We start from the raw sequence: 10,163 nt of genomic DNA, 5'->3' as shown, positions 1-10,163 counted from the left end.
GGATTTTTTTTTCTCTTGCAGCCATTCTGTTAGTGGATCATCATCTTCAAAAATATGGTTAAGGCTAATAGGATTAAAACTATTATTTATCTCATCAATGTTCATTCTTTTCTGATGTCTCATCCTCAGCCTCATGTTATAATAGGTATATACAAGTTTCTGAAGTCTTTCAAACTTCAATCTATTTCTTGCTTTGGTGTGAATATAGCTAAATATGCTCAATTACCTTCACAATTTGATGCAGATGTTGTTTGACTAAGCACTTTGATTGTTAGTTTTTGTAATTCAGGAACACAAGTGCCATATATTATCCACCATTCAGCTGTATAAAATTATTTAAATTAAATTTGAATATGCTATACAATTAAATAATATAAATAAATTATAATTATTTAATTTACTATTTACCTTTATTCATTTGCTTCCAACCTCTTTATGCTTGTAGAGTACCAAATGTTTCATGCTTGTCTCTAAATAATAATAACTACATCGATTGAAAATACAATAATAAATGAATAAATAAAAAATAATTCAATTTGTAATACATAAAATAAATGTTAAAATTTTAAAATAGTATTAAATACTAACCTGATTAATCATCCTGATTTAAGTATCTATCAATTGTTCTAATCTTTCAATAACTACTTTTATACCTTCTAATATTTCTTTAAATACATTTGCAGAATGTTCTACTCCAAATTAAAATTGTGGATTTAGATAATAACCTAAACATAATTCATAACAATATTATATTAAAGTAATAAAAATAAATATATAAGCAATTTAAGTACAAAAAATAAACATATTTTTTAAATACCATCTATATTCTTGGTTTACTTACCAGCTGAATGTAAGTTAGAGTGCATGAAACTCCATCTATTATCAATAATCTTTTCCTATTCAGCAGAATAACGATAATTTTACTGAATTGCTTGTTTAGCTCTATCTACAACCTCATAAGTAAAGCACATTGTTGGTTTTTCATCACCATCCATAAGGCGCAATACTTTTACCAAAAGCTCATAAACTTTTATTATATCGTCTGCTTTTTTTCAAAAATCTTTTTCCAAAATAATTTTTTTGGCTTCATAAGCAGGTCCTAATTTTTGTTGTCCCCATTTTGAATCTTTAAATTCTTATATATTCATCAATAAATTTTTAGAGTAATATATTTTAAATTAATATTTTAAACAATGATATCATAAAAAGATCCTAATTTTAAATAGTTGTACTAATTATTAAGTACTAACCTTTGAATTGAACATCTCTCTTAAACCTTGCTTTTGCCTCATTATTTTTTCTAACTATATGAAATGAGTGACAAATCGGGTAAAAGCAAGACGAAATATTTGCTTCCCTTGTGTATATTTTTTCATCAAATTAACAGTCCAAATGTGATTGTATATAAAATAAGCCACTTTCTTTGCATCATCCAAAACCTTTGCCACATTTTTTTCTTCCCAATATCTTTAAGGCACAAGTCCAAACAATGAGCTGAACATGCTGTCCAATACAAATGCTTTCTTTTCTCCATTAGTCTTTTTCCTACGGCCTTAAATGCTGTCTCGTTATCAGTAACTATTTGAACAATGTATTTTTTTCTAATTTTTTTAACAACTTCATCTAATAATCTGTAGTAAAAATTTGCATCTTTACTACGAACACTTGAGACATCTATAGATTTCTAAAAAATGGTCCATTTACTACAACAAACAAGGAAATTAATGATATGCATTTGATTCAAACTATTGGTCCAACCATCACACATCAAAGTGACACCCAATTCATTCCAATGAGCTTTTAATCCATTAACCCATTCATAAATTTGTTGATACTCAGACTCTAAATACACATCTGAGACCTTATAAGGTGTTAGAAGTTTTACATGTTGACCAACTTCTGCTGCCACAGAAATCAAATTATGCAATCATAGAGAATTTGCTAACTGAAAAAGAAGTTGAGCATATATCAAAAAATTTGATACTGATTCACTCATATTTCTTCTTAATGTCTTTAAAAATGATTCACTTACTTTTAGTTGTCTTGAATTCTTACTTCTAACCAATTCAGGTATAGCTCCCCTTAATGAAAATTCAAACTCATTTGGAGTTGATTTCCTTATTCTTTCTTCAAAATATTCAGCAACTGAGCCATGAGAGCTTTGTCCCTCTTCATATGTGTTACTGCAACTACTAGTTCTTTGTCTGAATTCTTGTATTCTATGACACTCATATTGTGATTGGATACTATTTTGCAGAGCTTGTCTAGTAGCGATGTCTTCATCAATAAATCCTTCATAATCATCTTCCCCTCTTAACTGTGATAAAAATTTATTTTTTTCCTTTTGTTGTTAACTTTTTTTGATTTGCTATCTTGAAGAAGTTTTATCATACTTTTCTCTTACTATACCTATTAATAATATAGTTAAAAAAAAAAAGAGAAAATTAGTTACACATGCTTATGTAATTTTATAATTTTTATTAAGAAATTAACAATAATATTTTCAAAGGAATTATAAAAACATAATATACCAGTTGTCATAACGTCTAGATCCAGAGATCCATCGCTAGACATTGACTTAAAGGAGTCACCACCAATTTTTTTATCTAAGTGCGACTGATCACCTAAAGAATCTATTCTTACAGGGAACACCTAAATTTAAGGGTCCCTAAAAGAATAGGTTCAGGTCTACTAACCAGAACAAGGTTCGAGAGTTCGGTTACGCGTGAAGAAGATTATAGCCCCTTCACAACGTCCATCGAAAGATGGTACCAACTTAATTTTGTGTTATCCAATAAGCTTTTAAAATTTACCAAGTAATTAATTATTGAGAAATATTCTCAATTGACTCTAATACTTTTAGCAGAAAATTAAGAAAATCCCCTCACTTCAAGAGTATGCAAGAAAACTATTGTTTCACTTGCAGAGGCTCCATCGTCGGATTATTTAAAATTAAAAAAAATAAAAAGGAAGAAAAAAATGATTGTTTTTGTGCAGGAAAAATTGATACTTTCAATTTTTTTTCAAAAAAAAAAACTTTATTGAAAATTTATTTTTAAGAAAAATTGATACTTTCAACTTTTCTCCAAAAATATATTTGAAAACTTTAATTTCGAGGAAAATTGATACTTTCAACTTTTCCCCAAAAATATTTTTTTTGAAAACTTTAATTTCGAAGAAAATTGATACTTTCAACTTTTCCTCAAAAAGACCTTTTTTGAAATTTTATTTTTAAGAAAAATTGATACTTTCATCTTTTCCCAAAAAAATTTTTTTTGAAAACTTTAATTTCGAGAAAAATTGATACTTTCAACTTTTCCTCAAAAATCCATTTTTGAAAACTTATTTTTAAGGAAAATTGATACTTTCAACTTTTTTCCAAAAATATTATTTTTTTTAGAAAGCTTATTTTCAAGAAAAATTGATACTTTCAATTTTTCCTCAAAAATATTTTTTTTGAATTTTATTTAAAGAAAATAAAATAATAAAATAAAAATGAAAATAAAAATAAGGAGAAATAAAATAATTAAAATAAAATAAAATAAAATAAAATAAAAAATATTAAAAAATTCTAATATAATAATAATAATAAATAAATAAATAAATAACGAAAAAAAAACCTAGGAACGGCTCGGCTTAGCGGCTCGGCTCGACTTGAGGAGGAAAAATAGCTCGGAGACTCGACTCAGGATTCTAACACACCAAAACCTTTTTTAGCTTCATTTTTTCTTTGTGTTTGCCTTTTTTCTGTGTGTTTTTGTCTGTTCTTTCAGCACCTATTTATAGGGATTGATCAAAAGAGTTTTTGATCAATCTCAACTCTTTCTGGGATTTGGATTCAATCTTTAAATCCAATCCCAACTCTGTCAATTCTCAAATTACAGCCAAATTCATTCCAATTTTTTTATCCTAATCTTAACCGAAAATTAATCAAAATAAAAAGATAAATATATTAATAGATAACAAAAAAAATAATTAGATAAATAAAAGAAATAGATAAATAAAAATAAAAAATAAAAGTAGATAAATAATAAAAATATTAATAGATAAAAAAATAAAGAATATATATTAAATAATGAAAATAAAAATAAAAACCCATTGGGGCCAGCTAATTGGATCCTAAACCGAATCCAATGGGCTTAGACCCAAATCCTATTGGACCATGCCCAATAGGTTTGGGTCCAGACTAAATAAGGTGTCTACACCAGTAACGTTGGGGTATTGTGCAATATTACCAGTTTTTATGAGAATGTATTCTTTGAAACGTATTATTCCTCATTTTACAACTTTATCATAAAGTTTACATGAAATATTTCCTCTTGTATTTGGCACAGGTGTTCCAAAATGCCAACTTATATCATCACTTGGTGTCCTCTACTCCTTTACTCGAGAACTCTTCACGTGGTGGCATACTTACTATTTTATATAAAAACAAAATAAATTTATATTTAGAAATATTAATATTACTTATTACATCATTAAAAATTGATTTTACACTAAATTTTTTAATTTTTAGTTTTTAATCTTAAGAATATTATTAAATAACTTAATCTTTTTTATACACTAATAGATATAAAATTTTTTTATCACAAATAACTTTTAATAATTATATAATAAATACAATCTTCAATAATTATACAAAAATAATAAGATTTAATCTAATATCAAAAGAATTGACAACAATATAAATATCAAAACAACAAAAAAATTTGTTAAATTTCATATACAAAATTATAAATGAATATATAACACAATCAAAATATAATATTTAATTTTAATTAATTTTTGTCTAACTTATACAAAAAAATTTATCAAAAATTTTCATCTAAAATCTTTATATATATCATATTAAATTATTAATCCCTTAATTTTTTTTAATTATAAATTTTCAATCCCTCTAATTAGATTTTATCTAAAATAATTTTAAAAATTAAAAATTTTCAAACTTATATTTTAATAAAATTTTCAAACCTATATTTTTTATTTTTTAGTTTTTAATTTTAGTAAGAGTAATAGATCATAAAATGCTAAATTTATTAAATAACTTAATCTTTTTGATACACTAATTGATATAAATATTTTTATCACAAATAACTTTTAATAATTATATAATAAATACAATCTTCAATAATTACACAAAAATAACAAAAATTAATCTAATGTTAAAAGAATTGACAACAATATAAATATCAAAACAACAACAAAAAATTAAAATTCAGATACAAAATTATAAATTAATATATAATACAATCAAAATATAATATTTAATTTTAATTATTTTTCATCTAACTTATACAAAAAAATTTATCAAAATTTTTCATCTAAAATCTCTATATATATTATATTAAATTATTAATCTATTATTTTTTTAATTATAAATTTTTAAAAACTCTAATTAAATTTTATCTAAAAAATTTTCAAAATTAATTACAAAATTAAATAAAAAATTCAACCCCTACCCCCCAACACTCCACCACACCCAATCCCTTCCCACCTCCCAACACCCCACCGCACCCAATCCCTCCCCATGTGCGTAGCTTTCTAGAATTTTCTTCTTCTCTTTTTTCTTTCATCTTTCATTTTCTCTCGCATCTCTTCATCATTATCACTAACCCAATACCTATGGAATAGCTCGTTCGTCTCTCTCAAACTCTCACAACATAACAGACATCATTTTACAAAAAAAAAAATTTTAACTTTCTTTTCTTACCTTATTTGATCTTGAATGTTGATTGAAAACTTGAAGCTGATTTGAATTTAGGTGCCAAAGTACCGATTGAATGGTTGAAACTTGAAATATTCGTCTATTTTTTAGCTCATTTTCAAATTAATTTTGATGCTATAGATTTGAGAGTTTGAGTTTTATTTTTTGCTTTTGCTTTTATTTTTACTTTTGCAGGTTTATTGCTTTGTTTTGCCGAGTTGAAAACTTGAAATTTTGTTTTTTTCTCAAACTATTAGATCCGTGAATAGGAGAACTAAATAGCAGCAATAACGATTCGTTATTGTCGCTATTCTCTGTTACATCATAATTTATGACCGTTACATGTCCGTTATTGTCACTATTCTCTGTTATATCGTAATTTACGTCCGTTACACTTTGTTTTTGTCGTGAATAAAATTCTCAACTGCATTTTGTCCAATAACAATGACGGATGATGATGCAACTGTTATTTTGCGGTCACTATTCCGCTTTTAAACCGGTATTTGAATTCTTGGTGTATACTGCACACAGTTGCCAACAGAAAGTAGACTTAACAAGTAAAATTTAAAAGCCACACCCCCACGTAAAGCACTCCAGAGAAACAAACATAACCTGACACAATTACCTGAATGACATATTTCAGCTTCCAAGAGAGCTCAAATTCCTCCCTGAACAACAGTTATTTTGATCTAGGCATTACTGCTTATTAAATAGCACCCAGGTATTCTTTATATAAAACAAAAAATGTTTTGATTTGTTAAGTATGACATAGCTCTAACGAGATGGTAACTCAATGAGCGTACTCCAATATTCAGCAATACATCCATAATTGAATTTCATAAAACATTAGAACCAAATGATATAACGAAAATAGAAGGTCTATAAAAAATTAACCAAAAAAAAATCTGACATATTGAACTCATAAGTGAACCAGAAGATGCTACAAGATTTGACCTTGACCGCAAGTAGCAGATAGCCAAACAACAAATCTATGCCAACCTTTTGGTCGATGATACCATATATCATGCTTCACTATGTTGCCATTTAAGGAACCAAAGGCCATGCATGACACAAAAACCATACCTTAGAAAAGAAAGATCCACACAGCTCAGGAGCCCTGTACAATTGTGTAGCAACATGGTCCTGCAGGGAACATCAGAAAATAAAGGAAAAATAAAGGCCTGCTAAAAAAAAACTACATACGGTCCAAAATATTCTGGTTGGGGTGTCACTGAATGAAACTCTAGCAAGCCCAAAGTCACAAACTTTAAATTTGCAATTTGCATTTGCCAATATATTCTTTGGTTTAAGGTCACGATGGTACACATTAGCTGCAACCAGGAACTTAGCGATCGGTATAAATTTGCAATTACTTAAAGCACCCTTCCAAACCAATTTCCTTTCAATTAAAGAATGTCAAGATATGAAGGCTAGGTAACAAAAACTAAGGCAAATGGGATTTACTTCTATTTCAAGAGTGAGGAACTTCCACCTTTCATTAAGAACAGTAAAAATGTTGACAATATGGGGCTCACAAGGTAAAAGCCATTGACAAATGTTTCATAACACTATAAAATATAAACACATAAGATAGAAGATCAACTGAAAACAAACAACGTTTTACCTATATGCATATATTTCGTTGCACGAAGCATTTGGCAAAGGAAAAACTGGTGATGTTCACACGTTAAGTCATTTTTAGCTTTGATGACATGAGCTCAAAACAACAGATATTGATAAGCAGAGATCTCAGTTATTGATATGAAGAGATTTGTTTCTGAAGAGTCAATGGATTCTGAAATGGTCAAGCTTGATTTTGCTTGTAAAGAAAGGGGATTCTTCCAGGTAAAAAGCCTCTATAAACTTAAATCCTCTACACTAACAAATGTTAATACACTCCCTCAAGTAATCAAACCAGAGTCACGGTTAATTCTTTTTTTTTTTTCTTTAATAGCTTAGTTGGAAGACATCTTTCAATCTTCTTGTTATGTTTGCTACTTGATCTCACTTTTTCTTTTGTTCCTAAAAATTTAAGGATTTTATATTTTTATCGCAGCAGATTTTAGTATTCTCTCTGTTTGCAAGGTCTCTCCTCTGTTTAGTCTGAATTCTTTTAGAAATAAAAATCCTGCCTGGAATCCCTTGATCAACTCTATGTTTATATCACCTTTATATCACTTCTTATTCTTCTGGGTATATTAACTCCTCTTCAAATATGTCCATCTTGTTATCACCGTTGATGTTTAATTTGTTGAAATTCCTGCAGCTAGTAAATCATGGAGTGAGCTTAACTTTGTTGGAGAAAGTAGACACAGATTCAGGACTTCTTCAACCTTCCAATGGAAGATAAGAAAAAGTTCTGGCAGTATCCTGGAAAAGTTGAAGGATTTGGACAAGCCCTTGTTAGCATCTGATGATCAAAAGCTCGACTGGGGTGATATCATCTACATCATCACTCCACTTCATTTTAGGAAACCTTACTTGTTCCCCAAGCTCCCTCTTCCTTTGAGGTACTCTCCTCTACATTCCTTTGCGTGACAATGCAAGCATTTTGCCTAATGGGCTTTAACTTGAATTTTCCTACTGTAGAGAGACAATGGATCTTAACTCATCTAAGTTAAAGAATCTATCCATGGCTATCCTAGCAAAGATGGCACAAGCTCTTCATATTAAACCTGAGGAAGTGGAGTTCTTTGGTCGACAGGGAAGGCAATTAATGAGGGTGAACAGTGAACTATTACCCTACCATGTCATCTACTTGAGCATGTCATTGGCCTCACCCCTCAATCTGATGCTTCAGCTTTAATAATTTTGCTTCAGGTCAATGAAGTAGGAGGTCTCCACATAAGGAAAGATGGGAAGTGGGTTCCTGTTAAACCCCTACCAAATGCCTTCATTGTCAACATTGCAGACATTTTAGAGGTAATATAATTATCATGGAAGTGTTAAGACTTTACAATGCAGTAGCATTTTACCTCCAAATATATCATAAAATTTCCAAGGTCATCATCAACTGAGCCAGTATCAACTCTATAATAAGTTTCTAATACCAACCATAAGTCTGTGTGTGTGTGTGTGTATTGCTTATCTGAACTCTTATATGGCAGATTATAACAAATGGAATGTATCATAGCATTGAACATCGTGCCACAGTTAACTCCAAAAGAGAAAGGCTCTCATTTGCCACATTCTGCAGCCCAAGGTGAGATGGCAAAATGGGCCCTGTGTGAAGCTTGATCTCATAACAAACACCAGCAATATTTAGGAGAGTACAAGTTAAACAATACTACAAAGGCCTATTTGCTCGTAAGCTGCAGGGAAAATCTTATATTGACTACATGAGAGTACAACATGATTAAGGATGGAATCAGTTGATTCTAGCAGTCATAATGCAACATTTGATGGGAAATGCTCCAAGAAAGTATGCATTCCGTTTTTAGAATAACAAATAAATCTTGCAGGAGCAATGAAGTTAGTCACTCTGATGAGTTATGGTACATTATACATGCTATTATTGAATCTTGTAGAAATCCAAAATATAGACACTTACACAAACGTGTAAACCTCATTACTTACCTTATAAGAAAGGAACAAATGCTGTCATTCTGCATGTTCATCTAAGTTCTTAATCTCTCCTTTTTTTTTTCTTTTAATTCCCATGCTTATTTGGATTGAAGATCTTCTGGATACCTAGCTCAGTAACTTCAATTTACTGTTAGATCAGTACACAAAATCATCATCTTTTGAGCAAGAAATGGACACTCTGAATTAAGTTGCAAAATCAAAAGATCTATCCACTTTGCCACCAATGCATAGGTCCAATATTTGGAGACAACTCTGATGAAAAATTGAGAATCCCAGAGTGAAATTTTGTATATTTCACAAACAGCAATATATACTAATAAGCTATACACCAGGGAATAGTAAGAACTCAGAAATTAGATCTGGTCCAATCATTTAGTTTCATCCTAGCAAAGAGTTGTCATATCTATAACCATTTGAATACCAGTTTCTAAAATTTTTAAATATTTATTTCAAACTGCATGCTCAAAGTCAATGCATTCATATTTTTGTAGATCATAGCACTTCAATTATCAGTAGAACTATGATGATGCTCATTTTATACTGCCCTTTCAATGAAGATGGCAATAAAAAGAAACAATAACATCAAGAACTTGCCTTACACCATTTGAGATAGTCAAGGGCTCTCAGTGTCAAACTTCGAGCAGCCTAAAGTGCTCAGAACAGGTTACCATAAAGCATAGCGTTAGATAAAGTAAAATACATAGTTCTCCTATGAGGATCTGCACATCAAACCAATTTGAAACAAGAATGGCAATGCTCCAGGTTCCAGGCATGTCCACAAAATAATATTGAGGTTTTTAAGTGACCCTTAACTTTCAGAATTCAATGCCAAACAACCTGCCAAAAGCATAAACTTTATGCACAAGGATATCAG

General features: G+C 29.4%; 1 pseudogene; it reads left to right on the top strand.

The window, feature by feature from the left end:
* Positions 1-7,465: 7,465 nt before the first annotated feature.
* On the top strand, positions 7,466-10,163 carry LOC111276321 (protein SRG1-like; annotated as a pseudogene).

The sequence above is a fragment of the Durio zibethinus genome, chromosome 25, assembly GCF_047325235.1.
Source record: "Durio zibethinus cultivar Kanyao isolate XHJ-2024 chromosome 25, ASM4732523v1, whole genome shotgun sequence".
Lineage (NCBI taxonomy): Eukaryota > Viridiplantae > Streptophyta > Magnoliopsida > Malvales > Malvaceae > Durio > Durio zibethinus.
Note: the sequence above shows the minus strand (reverse complement) of the source record. Positions and strands in the feature narration are given on the sequence as shown.